The sequence below is a fragment of the Sorex fumeus genome, unplaced genomic scaffold, assembly GCF_029834395.1.
Source record: "Sorex fumeus unplaced genomic scaffold, SorFum_2.1 ptg000072l, whole genome shotgun sequence".
Classification (NCBI taxonomy): Eukaryota; Metazoa; Chordata; class Mammalia; order Eulipotyphla; family Soricidae; genus Sorex; species Sorex fumeus.
Genome location: NW_026606129.1, coordinates 41,093,939 through 41,112,288, shown reverse-complemented (window position 1 = coordinate 41,112,288; position 18,350 = coordinate 41,093,939). Strand labels below are relative to the sequence as shown.

Here is an 18,350-nt window from a genome sequence, read left to right as displayed (position 1 = left end):
CGCCGCCTCCCCACCCCGGAGGACCCTGGAGGGGTCTGCGAGAATGGGAGTCCAGTCTCAGGTCTCCAAATCGGAGAGGCGGGGTGCGTGTTCTGTGTGAGGGTGCGCGGCTGTCCGTGTCCGCGTGGGTGGCTCTCGGTGTCGAGGCGTCCCCAAGTCGGAGTGTGTGTGCGTGTGTGCGTGTGTGTGCGCGCGTGTGTGAGCCCGTGTGTGTGTGTGTGTGTGTGTGTGTGTGTGTGTGTGGTGTGTGCGCGCGCGCGCCCCGGGGTGCGTGCGTGTCGAGTCCGTCCGTGTCCGCGTGGGCGGCAGTCTGCGGCGGGGCGCCCCGGGGTCAGCGTTGAGGGGGGTGCGCGCCGGCTGGGGGCCCCGGGGGCTCACCCAGCGGGCGGGCGGAGCGCCACGTGCCGAGCCGGGGCGCGCGGCTCTGGGGCGGAGCCAGCCCGGGGCCCCCGAGCCCCAGGCCGAGCCCAGGCGGGGCCCGCCCCCGACCCCGCCCCCAGCCCGAGCCTGAACCGCCCGAGGAGCCGCGGAGCCGAGACGGCCGCGGCGCCCCAGCGAAACGGGGATCGCGCCCCCGGGGCCGCTGAGCCTGCGCCGGTGCCCGAAGCCCCGCGCGCACAGCCGAGTCCGCGCCGCGCCGCAGACGCCCATCCCGGGGCCCGGGCTGGGGAACCCGCAGGTAAGCGAGCGCCCCCGTGACCCGGCGGTCCGCGCCCCGCCGGAGCCCCCTCCGCCCGCCGCCGCCCAACTTTCCTCTCCGAGGGTCCCCAACGCCGGCCCCTGTGCGCCCCCTCCCCAGCCCCGGGTCCGCCCGCGGCTCCCTCCCCCATCGCTGCCCCGAGGGTGGACGAAGGGGGGAAGGGGACACGGAGCTACCTGGCCGGAGGGTATCCCCTTAGTGTGTTTGGGGGGGAACGTCTGGTCGCCGCCCGCCCCCACCCCTCCCCTCTCCTTCCGGCTTCCCCGGTGCGCTGTCGAGGGCCGGGGGAGGGGAAGTCGCGGCCCCGGCTTCCCGGCCCCTCTGGCGCAGACTGGGCAGGGTCTGAGATGGGAACCCACGTTCCCGAGCCCGAGACCCCCAAGGTCAGAGCGGCTGCTGGGCGCGCGGTGAGCGAGGTTCCCGGGAGGGCCGGGGGCGCACGGGGCGGGGTGGGGGAGGGGGCCGAGCGGAGCCGTCCGCCGGGGCGTCCTCGCCGGGACGACACCCGCCGGCCCGAGCCGGGGACCGAGCTGTCCCCGCGCCGAGCAGAGATCGAGCTGCGCGTCCTGTCTCTGCGCGCCCGGCTCCCGGGGAGGTCTAGGTGCCCGCTGGCACCCCAGCCCGCCGTCCCGGGGCTCGTGCGCCCTGTTGGCGGGGGGGCGCGTGTGTGTCCCGCGCCCGGCCGCCGGGGCACCTCTGGGCGCTGGCACTGGAGGAGAGTTCGCTGCCCTGCCGGCGGGCCGGCCGGGGCCCCGGCGGTTGGCGTCCTCGGTGTTATTCGATCATCGTCTTTGGTGGCGCCCGCGGAGGAAGTAGAGGTGCTGAGCCTTGTGCGGGCCGGAGGTGTGGAGACTGGGAGTTGGGGGTGGGTGCTGGGCGCCAGGCCCTGGCCCTAGGCCCGCCTCACAGACACCTGTTGGAGGCCAGCTCACCGCCGACTCGCCGAGGTTGTGGATGGAGCCAGCTCTTCTTGGTGCCTTGAGGCCGCCGGACGGAGGTGGCGGCACCCAAAGCTTGTCCCGGGGTCCTGGGCTGGCATTCCCTTTCCGCAGCTGAGTCCTCACCTCACCTCCTGCAGGGCGCCCAGACAGCACTTCCAGACCCGCGTCCAGTGTACCCCACCCTACCAGAGCACCTCTGGCCGCTCCTGGGTCCCCATCCTCCCCACTGGAGCTCAGGCTGTTGCTCTGTCCTGGCCTTGTCCCAGTTCCCCTGAGGATGGGGCAGGTGTGCCTGGAGCTAGCAGCTGTGTGAGGGGCCACCAGCTAGTAGCCAAAGCCACGCTGCAGTCCCGGGAACGGAGAGAGGACAGGCAGGGTGGGACACGGATTTCATGCTCCAGGGTACATCCCAGTGCTAAGATGAGCCCCTCTAAACTCTTAATCCGACCCCATGATCGCCACCCGCCTTGTCCAGGGGAAGCAGGCCAAGAGCCAGTCAAGGACTTGTCCAAGGTCACGTGGAGAATGGATTAGGGGCCACCACTCAGGATGGAGATCCCGGCAGTCTGCTTCCTGGGGGCCAGGCTGGTCTCATGCTGACCCAAGAGGATCTGAGCCAAAGAGCAGAAAGGGGACCTGGCCCTGGGGTGCCAGGATCCCGCCTTCATGCCAGCATGGCAGGGGCAACTGCTGGGCCTCCGGGTGCTGGGCTCTGCGTCTGTGTGGTGCTCAGAGCTCCTCTGGAAGAATTCCAGATTGACTCACGCCTCATGAAGACGAGACTCAGAGAGTGGTGAGACCAGAGACAGCTGGGAGATGGGCAGCCGGGGCAGGAGGAGGGGGAGGGTGCTGGTTACCGGGCAGGCCCAGGGGAAGGGTGTCATGGGGACAGCCTGGGACAGTGGTCTCTTCTGTCCACAGGAAGTTCCCTCTTGCTGTCCTGGGGGAGGCCAGTGAGAGGGTGAGCTGTGGGAGATAGCATCCCCATTGTCCGTAAAAGAGGAGGGTTCCCTTTGGCCAGGACAGTTGTGGTGGTGTGTGCTCTCTCTCTCTCTTTCTCTCTCTCATTCTCTCTTTCTCTCTCTTTCACTCTCTTTTGCTCTCTCTCACACACACACTTTCACTCTCTTTTGCTCTCTCCTCTCTCCTCTCTCTCTCTCTCTCACACACACACACACACACACACACACACACACACACACACACACAGTGACCTGGGTTTTGAAGATTGAATAGGAGTTTTCTAGGTGAAGCAGGTGCAAGCCGGCCACCAGGACTAGCGTGTGCATCAGCACAGAGAGGAGGAAGGGCAGTTCAGCGATCTGTTGCATCTTGTGGTAGGAGGGAGAGAGGAGCAGAAGCTGAAGCTGAAGCCAAAGTCAGGGGCACGGGCACCTCGTGCAGAAATTGGGACTATAGCCTCAGTAACGGCACTAAAAATAGCCCACATGCACGGAGGGCTGTGCGCCAGCCAGGCGCCACGCCGAGCACTTTATAAAGCCCATCTCGCTGGACATGGAGGCAGAGGTCAGAAGAAGGACCATTTCACAGATGGTGAAGGGAAGACCCCAAAAGGTCAATGATTTGCTCACGCAGCTGCTGCACAGTTGGACTCAGGGCTGAGCTGAGAGGCCTGTCCCTCTGTGCTGTGTCGGATGACTTTTCCAGGACAGGCCCCTAGTGTCATCTCAAGTCACCACAGTGAAGGAGAGGGACCAGGTGACATAGCCTGTGGCCCTCCATCCTCCTTGCCCCTGGAAGGGACCTGCCACTCTCTCGGTCACTGATTTCAGTTGCTCCTTAAACAGTGTCCCTTGTTACCGGGTAAACATGCTGGGGTTGTTGGAGGGAGCACAAGAACAGGCAAGTGACATTTGGGTCGGCAAGCTAGATAAAGAACAAAGGAGAAGCATTTGCTTTTCTTTCAGTCTTCTGGTTTGGACCTGGAGTACTTCCTGGGAGAGAGGTAGTGGGAGGGGAGGGTGCCCCCAGGGTCAAGGAGGAAATCTGAGCTGGCAGTCGATGGGTGGAATTGCTAGTGTGGTGGGCCAGCCTTGGAATTACATTGTCCAGCGGGAAGACAGACCAGTGGGTTCTCCACAGTGGCTGGCGGCACTGGCATCACTTGCAAAGCTTAAGAAAACAGGAGAAAAAAAAATCCTACTGTCCAGGCTTCTCTCTGAGAATCTAATTGATTCGACTCCATGGTGAGGCCCAGGCAGCCGTCCTCCTGCAAGTGCCCAGGTGAGACCAAGCTGGAGAAGAGGGTCAGAGAGAAGAGGATTGACTCTGGAGCTCGGAGCAGTCCTCCCTGCGGAGCGGAAGTCCGCAAAGCAGGCTGGGAAGGAGCAGTCAGGGGTGTGGGTGGAGAGCCGGGTGTGGGAGCTGTCACAGAAAGTGGGGAGGGGCAGATGGAAGGAAGGGGAGTCCCCAGCTTCCTCCCTCCAAGAGTGTTAGGAGAAGTTGATGGGGAGATTAAACAGCCTGCATAACTTAAAAACAGGGGCCATCAGATGGTGCACGCATCTGGGCATAGTGACCTTGACTATGGAAGCTTCTGGGAATGGCCCCTTTTGCTCCCAAGCACCTGGTGCCCCCGCATGGACAAACTAGGGGTGAATGGGAACGAGAACCAGTCTGATGTGAGTGGAGGAGTAAACTGGAGGTGAGGATATAGAGACAACAGGTGTAGACGGCATGTGGGCAGAGTTTTGATGATTTTTTTTTTGCTTTTTGGGTCACACCCGGTGATGCACAGGGGTTACTTCTGGCTCTGCACTCAGGAATAACCCCTGGTGGTGCTCAGGGGGCCATATGGGATGCTGGGAATCAAACCCAGGTTGGCTGCGTGCAAGGCAAATGCCCTACCTGTTGTGCTATCGCTTCAGCCCTACATTTTGATGATTTAAGAGGGAGAAAATAGAGGGGAGCAGTGAGGGGGGTTGAGTGGAGTTGGTAGGGAGAGTCCCGTGGTCACTTGGAGTCGTGCGGGTCATCTGCTGCACCCATGTGTGGAGGCTGACAGGAAGCACCTCCTGCCCTAAGAGGCCAGAGGCCCTGGTCTAAGAGAAAATGCGCTCGTGGTGTCTCAGCAGTGCCCATTAGTCCAGTGGGCTCGAGGCGGGTAAGGGGTGAGCTGGAACTCAGAGCTAATGAGTCTCAGAGCATCAGAGGATGAGGATGGTAGGAGCCATGGGTTCCCACTGGGGTCTGGGCAGGAAGGGAAGGAAGCTCCTGCTCTGAGAAGATAAAGTGTTCCAGAAGGCAGGATTTGGGCACAAAATAAGGTTATGTGGAAGAGTTATCCAGGAGTAGCAGAGCTGCAGTGAAAGTCCTATGGCTAAATGCCGAGGAAACAGGAGAAGGTGTACGCTCTGGCCAGAGGCAGAGGCCTCAGGGGGATGGTCAGAGGCTGTAGACAGCCTAGAACTGGAGGTCCCCTGTCTGCCCTCGGCCAGGCAAGGCCTGCCCCAGATGACCAGATTCAGAAGCATGAATAGATATTAAGTACCTTATTCCGGGCCGTGGAAAGTTCTAGAAAGTTCTAGAAAGTGTACAATTCTTGTATAACTCACATCTCTGATGAAATAGGGGGCAAGACAGACCAGCTACCACAAAGGCACAAGACAAATTCTGAGAGTGTGCTGCAAAGGAAACGAATGGGACGGGGGCAAGGAGCAGGTAGGAGTGACTAGACTTGGCTGGTCAGGAAAGGCCACTTGAAGGGAGGAGACTGAACTGAGGCCCAGAAGACAAGAGGAAATCTGGAAGAAGTGGCTTTGAAAGAGGGAACTGTATGTGCAAAGGCCCGGAGGCCTGGGGCTAACCCACCCCACCCTCAGGAGCTGCAGCAGAAGGGTTGGGGGCCGGGAAGCATGGAGAGGTTCCTTGCCTCCATTTGCAACCCCCCACTCCCTGAGCCGGCTGCCCTGTCCACTGTGAGGCTCACGCCACTCGCCTGGGCTGGCAACGGTTCCTGGGGATGAGCCTATTTTTAGATTCAACTCCTCTCCGTGGGCCTAGAACATACCGTGTCTTTTGAAGATGATCAATATGGAATGGGCGCTATTTATAGAGACCCCACATCAACCCCTGGGACCGGGGACCCTCCAAAGGAGGAGGGAATCCAGGACCAAGATTTTGAGGAGGGCAGGAGCCTTCTGACCCTTAAGACTCTTTGAAGCTTGTCTCCCCTCCCCTGGCCCCCCTGCCCGGTCCCCATCCCCTGTGTGGTCGCAGCCATGAGAGGGTGAGATGTCCACTGCCTCCCACTTCCTCTGCTGAGGACTGTTAGTCATTGTGCCCCAAGGCCAGCAGCAGAGAAGCATTGGATAAGTCTGATGGACCTCCCAGGTTCACTCCACAGACTACCCCATTGGCTCAGGTCTGGGAAAACTGACAGCTGGAGTTGGGAGCTGGTCCTCGCAGCTTCTCCTCATAGAAGATGAGTGTGGCCCTGAGCAGCCCCGGGAGACTGCCTGTAGGAGGAGGTGGGCCTGGAACCCAGCCACACACCAGCTGCAGAATTGGGAGAAGTGAAAGGAGTCAGAGCCGGATGTTGTCGGGAGGATGTTTCTGTGCGGTGACTGGAGTCCCTTCTCTTGCTCTGCTACTCGGTTCTTTCTCCTGATTAAATCTCCCAGGGAGGCAGTGCAAAGTCGAGTCCCCACAGGGGCATTCGCTGAGTGGAAGGACAGAGATGCTCTCCCGGCATCTGGAGATGGGGGGAAGGGGAGTGGTGGAAAGGCTTCCCCTCCTCTGGGAGATCACTCCACGGGCTCTCTGTCCCCCCCCCTTACAGTGCTGCAAAGCCAGTCACCCCGCAGGCTCAAGGTCACAGGGACACCGAGGCTGTGTCCTAGGAGTCTCCCATGGCCCCCTGGCCTCCTTCCTGCTGGCCCCCTGCAGCACATACTGAGAAGGGCTCTTGCACATTGGAAAGGCCCCTCCTGGCCTGACGAGCCCGGGCCATGTCTTTCTGGCGGGTATTGATTCCTCGAAGGCCTCTGCGAAGCAAGCGCTTGACTCAAGTCTTTTTTTTTTTTTTTTGGCTTTTTTTGGGTCACACCCGGCGATGCTCAGAGGTTACTTCTGGCTCTGCACTCAGGAATTACTCCTGGCACTGCTCAGGGGACCCTATGGGATGCCGGGGATTGAACCCAGATTTGGCCGCATTTCAAGGCAAATACCCTACCCCTGGACTATCGCTCTGGCCCTCACACCTTTTTAAAGGCTGCAGTTTCCCCTGGCTTCAGACACAAATCAGTTGTCAGACTCCATGAGCTGACCCCTCTCTGGGGTGGGCTGGAAGGTGCCGGGGACTTTCTTAAAGTGGGGGAGAAAAAAATCAGACCATGGGAGAGACTGGTCCAGCCCACTTCCTTGGGGCCATCAAAGCTTGGCCTCAGCAGACAGGGTCTAGAACCAGGAAGTCCAAAGAGCCCCCCTCAGAACCCCAGGGGCCAGCCCTACACTGCCTGCCCAGGAGCTGGTTCCTGGGAAATGCCCATTTCTCTGCCGGGACTCTGGCACCACCTTAGGGACGCCCTGCTAGTGTGGAGGCGCAGGAGGGCCAGGGGGCTGAGCCTGCCCCCCCACAGCCAAACTGGAACTGAAGACCTAGGAGTTCTGCATGCTACTTGCATCCTCACCTGTCAGTTAAATGGGCAACAGCCAGGGGCTCACAGTTCCCAACCAACTGGGCTGACCTGGGCAGCTAGTAGATGTCTAACTGTCGAGCTTTCGAGCTTCTGGTTTAGGACTGTCTGAGGGAAAGAGAGAAAACCAAAAAGCTCCTAGGGGTGTGTGGGGGGGAGGGGAGAAGGGGGATTGGAGCGATAGCACAGCCAGTAGGGTGTTTGCCTTGCATGCGGCCGACCCAGGCTCGATTCCAAGCATCCCATATGGTCCCCTGAGCACCACCAGGTGTAATTCCTGAGTGCAGAGCCAGGAGCAACCTCTGTGCACTGCCGGGTGTGACCCAAAAAGAAAAAAAAAAAAGAGCTCCTTGGGGCCCAGATGTGGCTGGACTGTGGGTACCTTCCAGCAATACTGGTGTTTGTGTATTGAACTGAGGACCTGGTCCCACGGGGTCCTTTGCGCAGAAATGGCTTTAATGGCACCCACCAGCAAAGCCAGGTCAGGGACTCCCCAGCCCAAGCCTCACCCGAGGCCTGAGCGGTTGAGGCAAAAGCAGCGCTGAGCCCAGGGAAGGGCAGGAAGACCCCGGATGGATCAGGTAGCTCCTGAGAGAAAAGTCAGGAACGGCAGCTGGGAAGCACAGAGGGCCTTTCCATGGAGATGAGAGCATTTAATGTTCCTGTGGGGTAGTGGTTAGACAGGGGGATGCATTTATTATGATTCCAAGCCAACTGGGAGCCTCCACTTGGTTCACTTTGCTTTGTATGTAAAACCTCAGCTCAAAGGAGTATTAGGAGCAGGGAATGCACATTTGGTTATCCCCAGGACTCTGGTGGCATGGGACTATTTTTAAATTTTTTTTATTTTCAAAATTTTTTACTTTATTATTTATTTATATTTGAATTTTAAATTTCCCCATGTAGGCTATATATATGTATATATACTTCTTTTTTATTGAATTACAGTGATAAACACATTTACAAAGTTGTTCGTGATTGGATTTCAGTCATCTAATGTTCCAACACCCATCAGGCAGTAGGCAACAAATCATATATATATCTCGGATAGCCCTGCAAGCTACTGAGAGTATCCCGCCCGCACAGCAGAGCCTGGCAAGCTACCCGTGGCATATTCAATATGCCAAAAACAGTAACAATAACGGGTCTCATTCCCCTGACCCTGAAAGAGTCTCCAATACGGCTACATTGGGAAAGACGAGTAAGGAGAGGCTGCTAAAATCTCAGGGCTGGGACGAATGGAGATGTTATTGGCACCCGCTCGAGTAAATCGATGAACAACGTGATGACAATGATATAGTGATACAGTGATCCCTTCACCTGTGTACTTTAGCCACCACCAGTGGTTCCTGTTTCTCTCGGCATGGGGATTATTTTTATGGGGACAATGGTCAGGGGTCACACCTGGAGGCTCACTTTTGGCTCTGTGCTCAGGTCACTCTGTGCCAAGGGACCGTAGGGGCTGCTGGCCACCTAACCTGGCTCAGCCACATGCAAGGCTAGTGCCTTACCCGCTGTACAATCCCTGGCATAGATTTTGAATGTTGGTGGATAGGTTTTTCTCCCCCGGTGGGGTGGGGGCTCTCAAGCCCCCAGCATTTGCAGAGCTTCTTAAGCTTTTTCCACTCATGCTGGAATGATAGCACAGCGGGTAGGGTGTTTGCCTTGCACGTGGCCAACCAGGCCAACCCGAGGGATTCTTCCATCCCTCTCGGAGAGCCCGGGAAGCTACCGAGAGTATCTCACCCACACTGCAAAGCCTGGCAAGCTTCCCGTGACGTGTTCAATATGCCAAACACAGTAACAACAAGTGTCACAATGGAGACGTTACTAGGCCCACTCAAGCAAATCAATGAACAACGGGAGGACAGGACAGGACAGGACAGACCTCTTTTCACTTGAGAATTGGTGTTTGGGCACGTGGGCATGGGAATGGGGTTTGGGCCACGCCTGGCAGTACTCAGGGCTTACCCCTTTACTCCTGTGTCTGTACCCAGGGGTCACCACTCCTGGTGGCGCTCCAGGAATCGAACTAGGGTGAGCCACATGCAAGGCAAGTGCCTCACTTCCTGTACTCTCTCTCTGACCTCAAGAAAGTTTTATGCCATCGTAGCTCTAGAGATGTATGAAACAGTCTACAAATCAGGAGTTTACTGATGATCATCAAGATACTAATTATTAAACAAATTTATTTAAAGTTTCACAGGGGCAGGAGCCAGAGCTCACTGGGCTGGAGCACATGTGCTTGGAGGCCCAGGTTTGATCCCCGGCCCCACCAGATGCTTCTAGCATCTCCAGGAGTAACCCCCTGATCACTGAACTGGAAGTAGCCCCCTAGCACCACTGCGTGTGGATCCCAAGCCCCAAACCCCCAAAATTAAAACCAAAAAATGTTGCATGACCTCGTGTGGGCCTGTGACCCTCAGCTTAAGGAATGAGACTGTTCTATGGTGAAGGCCTCGCTGTTTGTCGGATACTCTCTGGGCATATGTCTGTGACTCAGGGTACACAGTAGGTGCCCCATAAATGCCTCTGTTGCCATAGCGTCAGTGACAGTCCCCTGCAGTCTTGTTTCTGGCCAGCATGGATCAGAATGAGTGGGGAGAAACTAAGCTGGAGAGACTAAGGGTGCTGATTGCTGCCCCTTGGGTAGGTGGGGGGGGGGGGCATGAGGGGGTGGGGGAGAGCAGGGAATGACTTTCTGACTTCTCTGACTTGATTGTGTATCTGTGTGGCTGTTGAGGGTCCAGGTCTGGGACAGAAGTGCCCTGGGGTAAGCATGCTGGCTCTGGGGTCAGAGTTATTCTGGGGACCCAGGGCTTCATCTGGCAACTCAGCCCCCACCCTTCCCCCCCCACACACACATTAGAACTCCTCTATATGTGGGGCAGTAAAGGATGTGGCAGGAAAGACTCAGGTTTGGGGGATGAAGGAGTCATGTGCCCCGGTGGAGGCGACCCTAATGTCGCAGTCCCCAGGCCTGGCACCAAAATGCTGCTCACCCATTCCCTGGGTGAAGGAGCCAGTCCCGACTCTGGGGGCAGATGAGATGCAGAAGCTGGGCGGCGCTTGCGCTAAATCCAGGACTCTGGCCAAAGATGCCCCTTCACAGCTCTCCCCTCTTCTCCCACTCAGCCTACTTCCAGGGACCCCAGCATCCCTGTCTGAGGAATCACTACAGTCTAGCCAGTGATTGGGGGTGGGGGGAGGGTTTCCTATGATTAGAAGGGGAAGGGTTTCCTATCAGCTGAATCCTGAGTGTTGGAATAAATGAGATGCAAATACATGCAAATGAGGGCATCCCCGGCAGAGCTGGGGGCTAGGAGTGGGCGCCTTTGCCTCCTCTTCCGGAAGGAATGCGGATAATTCTGAAGGACTTCCCCAAATTGCTGGGGGCGGAGGTGCCCCAGCTCCCCCCAAGATCCACTCCCCTCCTCTGAGGCCAGGCTCTGATGGGATAGGGTTAAAGCCCCGCGCGCGCGGGGCAGCCTCTGAGGAGCGGAGCCGCAGGGAGCTGGTTCGCTGAGGCCCAGTGCAAGGACCTGCCTGTGCGCCTTTGATCTGGGAGCAAAGCCCTGAAAGCCCAGCCGCCACCGCACCAGCTGGTGCTCCCCACTGAGCCTTTGTCCAAGTGGTTACCCCGGGAGCGCCGGGCCTCTGCTGATAATTGCCGGGGCTGGAGGGCTGGCCCGAAACATGCCCTCAGCCCCTCCCTCTCCCCCCTTCCTCCCCGGCCTCCCAACCTGTGGCTATTGCCTCCACCGCGGCCACCCACAGCCGCTGCCAGAAACCCAGCTGGCCGCTCCCGGGTCCGCTGAGCACACCGCACCTTCCAGCCGGCCACACCCCCCTGCGCTCCGCCCCATTTCCTGCTCCCTACCCCACCCCCAGGCTCCCCTGAGGTCCAGCCCCAGAGCAGGTGGAGCTCTGTGATACATCCAAGAGAGGTAGAAGTCAGGCTACAAATGCAAGTCACATACGACGCTGTGAAGTTCCTCCTGGCCAGGTCTTTTTTAAATAAGCAAAAAAGGAAACTGGTGAAATTAATTCTGACATCTTTTATATAATCCCTGATAGCCCAAATATTGCATACTTAAATTGTGGTCAAGATTTTAGAAGTTTCGAGGGTGGGAGCAATATAGTACAGCAGGCAGGGCACTTGCCTTGCACAGGGCTGACCTGGGATCAATCCCTGGCACCCCACATTGCCCCCCTCCCCCAGACACGTACCTCTGGGAGTGATCCCTGAGCACAGAGCCAGGAGTAAGCACTGCAGGGTGTGACCCAAAAAAGCAAAAAATAACAACAACCAAAAAAGATTTTGGAAGTTCATGGTGAAATAGTTGATATTCACACACCAAGCCTTCAGAATCCATGCGGGTTTCACAACTGCCCGTCTGCATGTGGCACGAACCACATTGCAGGTATCGCTGGTCACGTGTGCAGGGTGGTTGCTCCACTGGACAGGGTACCTGCTTGCACAGAGGGAGGCCCAGCCTCAGAGAGGGAGGAGGAGGAGGAGGAAGAGGAGGAGGAGGAAGAGGAGGAGGAGGAAGAGGAGGAGGAGGAGGAGGAGGAGGAGGAGCAGCGGCAGCTAATAAGGCTGGCTCAGCTTCTGGGGGAGGGGGTGGGGGGGGTCCCAAGTGTGCATAAGACAAAGAGCCTTATATTGCAGTGCTTACACTCCTGGGTTCCAGAAAGCAGGAACTGTAACCTCTCCTCTTCCAGGATGACCACAGGGGTCCCACAGAGGGTGGCCTGGGCACGTGGGGTCACGGCTGGGAAGAGGCAGTTCTGTTCTTCATTGATCCCTCCTTGTACCAAGGAGACCACAGAAGCCCCTCTGCTGGGCTGGGCTGGACTTGGGGCATGACATGCCTGGGACATAGAGAAGGGAAGGGCCACCAACCAGGCAGGGCCAATGTGGGCTGCCAGGAAGGCCTCTCAGAGAAGGGGGCCTCTGAGCTGGAGCTGGGGGGCAAAAGCCACGGGCAGTGACCACCATGATCCCAGCCCCGGGCATCCTTTGATGCCTGTGAGGTGAGCACGCACATAGAGTAATGTAACATAAACTCCCTCCAAACAGCCCTGTAACCGCATGCGACAGATGAGGGGACGAAGGAAGAGAAGCGTCCAAACACAGTCTCTAATAAGGAGTCAGGCCCCAGCTTCCAATAGGTTGTCTCACTTCCAAGCTTCGGCTCACCCCTGCCCCCTGTCCTACAGGGAACTGGGCGGCCGTCCGGCCTGAAGGTGGGACAGGACGCGGGGTGTGCTCCTCTGGTCCAGGCCACTTTCTGTCCAGGCCCAGCTCAACGAGGTTGAGTGGGAGTGTCCTGGCCAACCATCTTGGAGTCTCTTGGCTGCTGACTTTTCCTCCCTCCAACCCCTCCCCCACCCTGGACCACCACTTCCCCCAGAGCACCCATCAGTTTGGGTTCCAGCATGGTGCTGGGAGGGAAAGACTCCTGGTTGGCTCTCAAACTGGTCAGACCTTTAATTTCTCCTGCAGAGATGGAAACTAGTTTTAATGGCTCCAGTAGAAGGAGGAATGGAGTTGCTCTCTGCCTGTGGGTTGGAGTCTCTGTGCCAAGGGTACCCACACCTGCCCCTCAGCCTCCTGCTTGAGGATGAAGGGACTGAGGAAAGGGATAGCAGAGGGCAGTGCCAGGCCTGAGGGCCCAGGCCAGGGGTTGCCCCAGCTGAGATCAGCAGACCTCCTGCAGGGAGAGGAAACTCACCTAGATTTTCTAGGAAGCCTGGGAACCACTTCCTCAGAGCACTTTGCATAAATTTACATGGCAAAGGATATTCTTTGCATGCTGAGTTTTTTTTTTTTTTTGCATGCCTTGATTCCTAGGCAACCAAAATGCTAGTCAGCCCTTGGCTTGGGCCTGCCTTGGGAGACCCAGAAGGGAATCCCCAGAGGGGCTGGGCTGGAGTGCAGGGTCCCTAGAACCCCCAGCGCTGTTCTCATGTGATGGAGCCTGAAGGGTCTTCCAGGAAGCACCAAACCCGAGTAACCAATCCTGGAGGCCTGGAGTGTCTCTCCCACCCTATCACTCAGAGGGGCTTCAGGCTGCTGGGGTCCATAGTCTGTGTCCAGGTGTGGCACCAAGCATTGATGGAATACCCGCTGTGTGCCCTGCAAGCTCAGGAGAACCTTCCAGAAAGGCCACGAAGGAGCTGGTGCAGGGAGGTTCAGTCTAAGTTCTCTCCCCACCACGTGGCAACTCCTCACTGGTGGGGCACCCAGTCCAGAGACTGGGGAGGTGAACCTGCCTTAGAAAGAGACTTTCCTATCATGCTAAGCGAAATGAGTCAGAAAGAGAGGGATAGACATAGAAAGATTGCATTCATCTGGGGGATATAAAGTAACAAAGTATGAGATTAATACCCAAGAATAGCTGAGATCAGCACCAGGAGGATTACTCCATAACTTAGAGGCCAGCCGGGTATCCTAGAGGAAAGGGCTATTCAGATAGAGAAGGGAGCACCAAATAAAGGATGTTTGGAGGATCCTCCCAGGAGGGGAGATGCATGTCGAAAGTAGACTATGGACTGAACATGTTTGCCACTCAATGCCTCTTTTGCAGACCACAACACCCAAAAGGAGAGAGAGAACACAGGGGATTGCCCTGCCACAGAGACGGGGGGATGGGGGGATGGGGGTGGGAGGGATATTATCCATGGTGGTGGAAAATGGGCACTGGTGGAGGGATGGGTATCTGATCATTGTATAATTGAAACCAAAGCACAAAAAATTGTAAATCTACAACTTTAAAAAAAATAAAATAAAATAAAGGGGAAAAAAAAAAAAAAAAAAAGAAAGAGACTTTCCTGCAGTATGGGGAGCTCAGATCCCACCCCTCACCCCACTACATCTCTCTACATGGACATCAGAACCACAGGGGGGATGGGTCGGGGGCAGGGGGGTGCTTAGTATCACAACCCAAGGAAGGGAAATTGTGGAGATTTCAGAGAAGGGGTCCTAGTAGGGGTGGGTGATTGAGGGAAGGCACTGTGGGGTGACTACTGAGGTGTACCAGGGACTGGGGGTGCACCCCATGGGGTGGAGAAAGGAGGAAGATGTCAGGAGGACCAGAGGGTCCCTGCAGAGCAAGGAGACCTGACCTGTGGTACCCATTAGGAAGTCTTGAGGCTCGGTAGGAATGCATCCCAGGTCACCGTGTCAGGAAGAACCATGTTGAAATAGAGCATTCATGGTTGACACCCACAAACTTTCATGGGCCAGCAGAACTCAGTGAGAGAAGCTCCTTGGGAACCAGGAGCTAAACTTAGAACCGGGTGGACTTGCAGGTCTCTAAGATGCCAGTGAAGTCCAACAGAACTGGGTACTGGCCTGAGGAGGGTATGCTGGAAGGAGAGCCCCCCCCACCCCATCACCTACCCTGGATGCAGCTGTAGGGGGCTTTGGCAGCGAGCTGTCCTGGGTGAGAGGAGAGAGAAGTGGAGCGCGGGCATCTAGCAGAGTTGTTATGGTCTTGGGACAAATTTGGTCCCCTTCTCAGCTCCCCTTACCCAGCCCCAGGCAGCAGCAGGTGGTCCCAGAGAAAGGTGGGGGTCTGATCTAGGGCTGAGCCAAATACTCCCTGGCACCACCAGAAACCAGGCAACCAGGGCTCACTCCGTGGGGCCTGGGCAGGGCGTGGGCCCTGAGCTGCCAAGGGCAGGGCAGGGCCAGGTGCTGAGAGCAGAACAAGGGTGAAGCCAGCCTGCACCTCCCCGGGAGCGCCCGCGGCACCCAGAGACAAAGGGCGCTGCTGGTGGGTTTACTTTGGAACCTGAGGCTGCCCGGCTCTGGGGAGCTAGGTGCTTCGCCTGCAGTCGGCCTCCTCAAACCAGCAAGCCTCGGGGTGCGGGGATTCTGCTGGGGCAACTCCCTCCCGGGCCTGCAAGACCCTTCAGCTAGGGCTTCTTTAATGACTGCATGGAATGAAATTTTCTAGCGCTGCATCTGGTATGTCCAGGGATTCTGAGCAGCCATGAGTTTTCGTGATGTTGCTGATACTGGCGATGCTTGCTGCTGTCCCGGGCCAGTGGCAGAACGGTCACAGTCCATGGCCGACGATTCCATCTCTGGCCTCACTGATAGCTGAAGGAAAGGTTTGCAGTGCTGCTCCAGCTCACGAGAATGAGGTGCCATTTGTCCCTTCCCCCACACCAGTTCTTTTACCATCGACTCAAGGGGTGTGCAAGGAGCATTGAAAACTAGCAGAGCTCATGGCTGCCGCCGCCATCAGGAACAGTTACCGTAGGAGACAGGGGACTCAAGGAACAGCCAAGCCAAAGGACCAGGGTATTTCTCCATCTGGGTGCTGTTTACCAGGCGTATTGAGTTTGTGGAAATCTGTCCACCAGGACTCTTAGCATATGTTCACCAATCTGTACACAGAGGGTTGATTTTTAGTACAGTGTTTTCTAAATACACCTTTAAGTGAGCAGATGTATATTCAGGTTGTGCACATGTGTGCATGAACATATGGATGCGTCTGCCCCCAAACTGGCGCCTGTGCACATGCACAGAGATGCATGTACACTGGCATGCCACACCCGCGCGCACACACACACACACACACATACATGCACACGTGCGTACACACACCCATGCACACGCACACATGGACACGCACACATGGACACGCACACACACACACGCTCACACACATACAAACACAGGTGCACCACGCAGCGATGCACACATGTACACAGATGCACACGCCTAGGTGCGCATGTGCACGCAGGCGCACGCATAGAGGTGTGCTTTACACTGGCTCTCGTGCCCATGCACACACCCACGCGTGCCCTCTCCCCATCCCTAGAGTCTCTACGGGGCCTCCAGCGTGCCCATATCTCTAGAACCCTCTCCGGAGCGCGGACACAGATAGAGATGGGATCTGTGTCTCAGTAGAGAACACTACTGTTAGGAAATAATTCCAAGCCAAAGACTTGGAAACTCAGCAATTGTCTCTCCGTGGAGAGGACCGCAGGAAAAGGGAGAACTGCCTGCCCAGAGCTGCTGTCACCCAGGCTGGGTTTTTATTTTCCTCTTAATCAAAAGAAGAATGACTTTATTCCTTTGTAAAAAATAAAAATAATAATAATAGACTATCACAGATAATTCAAACAATGGATAAAATCACAAAGAGGAAAGTTTAAAATGGCCCAGTTTCCCCCCTCACCCCCACCCCAGCGAAGGAAAGGAAATTCCCTGTTATCTGTTGGCGAGCAGCTCAGCAGACGTGTGTCTTTGTTCCAGTGCTAGACAGGGGACTGGCTCTTTCAAAGCAGGAACCTACTACCTCACCTGCTATTTTTAACAGAGTTGTTCCTTTCACTTCCCTTTGTGGGAGGGGGCGATAAAGACCCCCCCCACCACCCTGCTAGGAGGTGTTTCCCAAAGCCTGGATCCTGGGACCTCCCTCCGACGCTCCCTCCGACGCCTCTTCTCTGCATTCCGGGCTGCGCTTCCCCTGGGGACTCTTGCCCTTTGGGGGCCTGGTGGAGGTGTTGTGTTTGCACCATGTTTACCTGTCACTTGGCCAGGTGCCTGCTACAGAGCAGCCACACAGTGCTAGAGAAGGGGGCCTTCCGCTGGTCCTGTGTATACCAGGGGCTAGAGCTGCAGCCTTCAGTGGGGGGTGGGGGGGTCAGGGGTGACAGACTGCACAAGCATGAGAATCAGCCCTCACTGGCCTGCGGCTGACCGGAAAGGATTCGGCCCTGGCAGACAGCTCCAACAGGTGTTCCCTGCCCTCTTGAGCTGGTGCCAGTCGTTCCCAGTTTGATGTGGTCACTGGTGTCCCCACCTCCCGGGGCTGTCTCAGCCTCGAGCCATGCACCCCGCATCCTGTTTTTCGTGGCACATTCTTCAGCCTCCCTGTCATAGGCAGGTCAGGGATGGCTGGAGGCCGCTGGAAGGTCTCCTTGCTGGGCATCTCTTGCACATCCTGCCTGGACAGCCCAGCCACTGGGGGCGTCCCCATTTTTAGTTCTGCTGACGACTGAAATCAGCCGTGGTGTCTGGAAATTTGGATGGGAGAGAAGCGGCGTGAATGAGGCCTGGGGCATGTCTGTCTGTTGCTCATCCTGGGTGGTCGGGGGGAGGGTGTTCTCTGAGACCCTCTCTGCAAGCTCTGCTGCCAGTACTGGGGCTTCAATATCTAGATGGCAGCTCCTGAGGTATTCCCCAGCTGTTTCCAAACCCCCCCAGGATTTACCTATGTCTCTTTCACCCAGCACCCTGTGACTTGCCAAATGTTGGCACCTCTGTACCCTCAAATCTTATCTAGGTGCTTGTCCCTCATGCTGAGGGCAAACCAGATGGCGTGCTCACCAGCCTCGGGCAGAGTAACCCAGTTGTTTTTTTTTTTTTTTTGGCTTTTTGGGTCACACCCGGCCATGCTCAGGGGTTCCTCCTGGCTCTGCACTCAGGAATTACTCCTGGTGGTGCTCGGGGGACCATATGGAATGCTGGGAATAGAACTTGGGTCAGCCGCGTGCAAGGCAAACGCCCTATCCACTGTGCTCTCACTCCAGCCCCAGAGCAGCCCAGTTTGAGGGCTAACACGGGCAGTGCCCCAGTCTGGCCTGGGTGGGTACAGATGCACTTGGTGGAGAAGCAGTGGGAGCTTCAGGTGTCCACGGCCCCCATTTCCGTCATTGCCTTTTCTGTCCCCTCTTGTGGTTCTCAGGCACCAGCCCTGCTTAGGCTCTGGGCTGAAAGGTGATAGGCTAGATCCTGCCCCATGGCGAGGTCATTCAGCCCAGGGTGTTTGGCTGCTGGTCGAGGCATCTGTCTCCAGGGTTGCCAAGTGGGCAGAGGAACCTGCCCTGCAGGGGGCAGGGATGTGTGAACAGGCGGCAGTGCTGGATAGCCCCTTCCCTGCCTCCTCCCGTCCCTTCCTCATTGGGATGGGAAAGAGGAGTGAGCCCCGTAAGTACCCCCAAAACCTGCAGGCACTCGGTCTACCAGGCAGAAAAGCGGGGGTGGTCCTGGGGTCCACAAGCATCTTTGCAAACATCCCCTTC

General features: G+C 57.1%; 1 protein-coding gene across 1 annotated transcript in view; it reads left to right on the top strand.

Moving 5' to 3' along the window:
• The first annotated feature begins 546 nt into the window (after window positions 1-546).
• The window catches only part of SCN5A (sodium voltage-gated channel alpha subunit 5), a 110,283-nt gene continuing 92,479 nt past the window's right edge, over window positions 547-18,350 (top strand). Inside the window, exon 1 of the mRNA XM_056129063.1 lies at window positions 547-679. The gene's annotated coding sequence lies outside the window, so the exon portion shown is untranslated. The remainder of the gene's footprint in view (window positions 680-18,350) is intronic.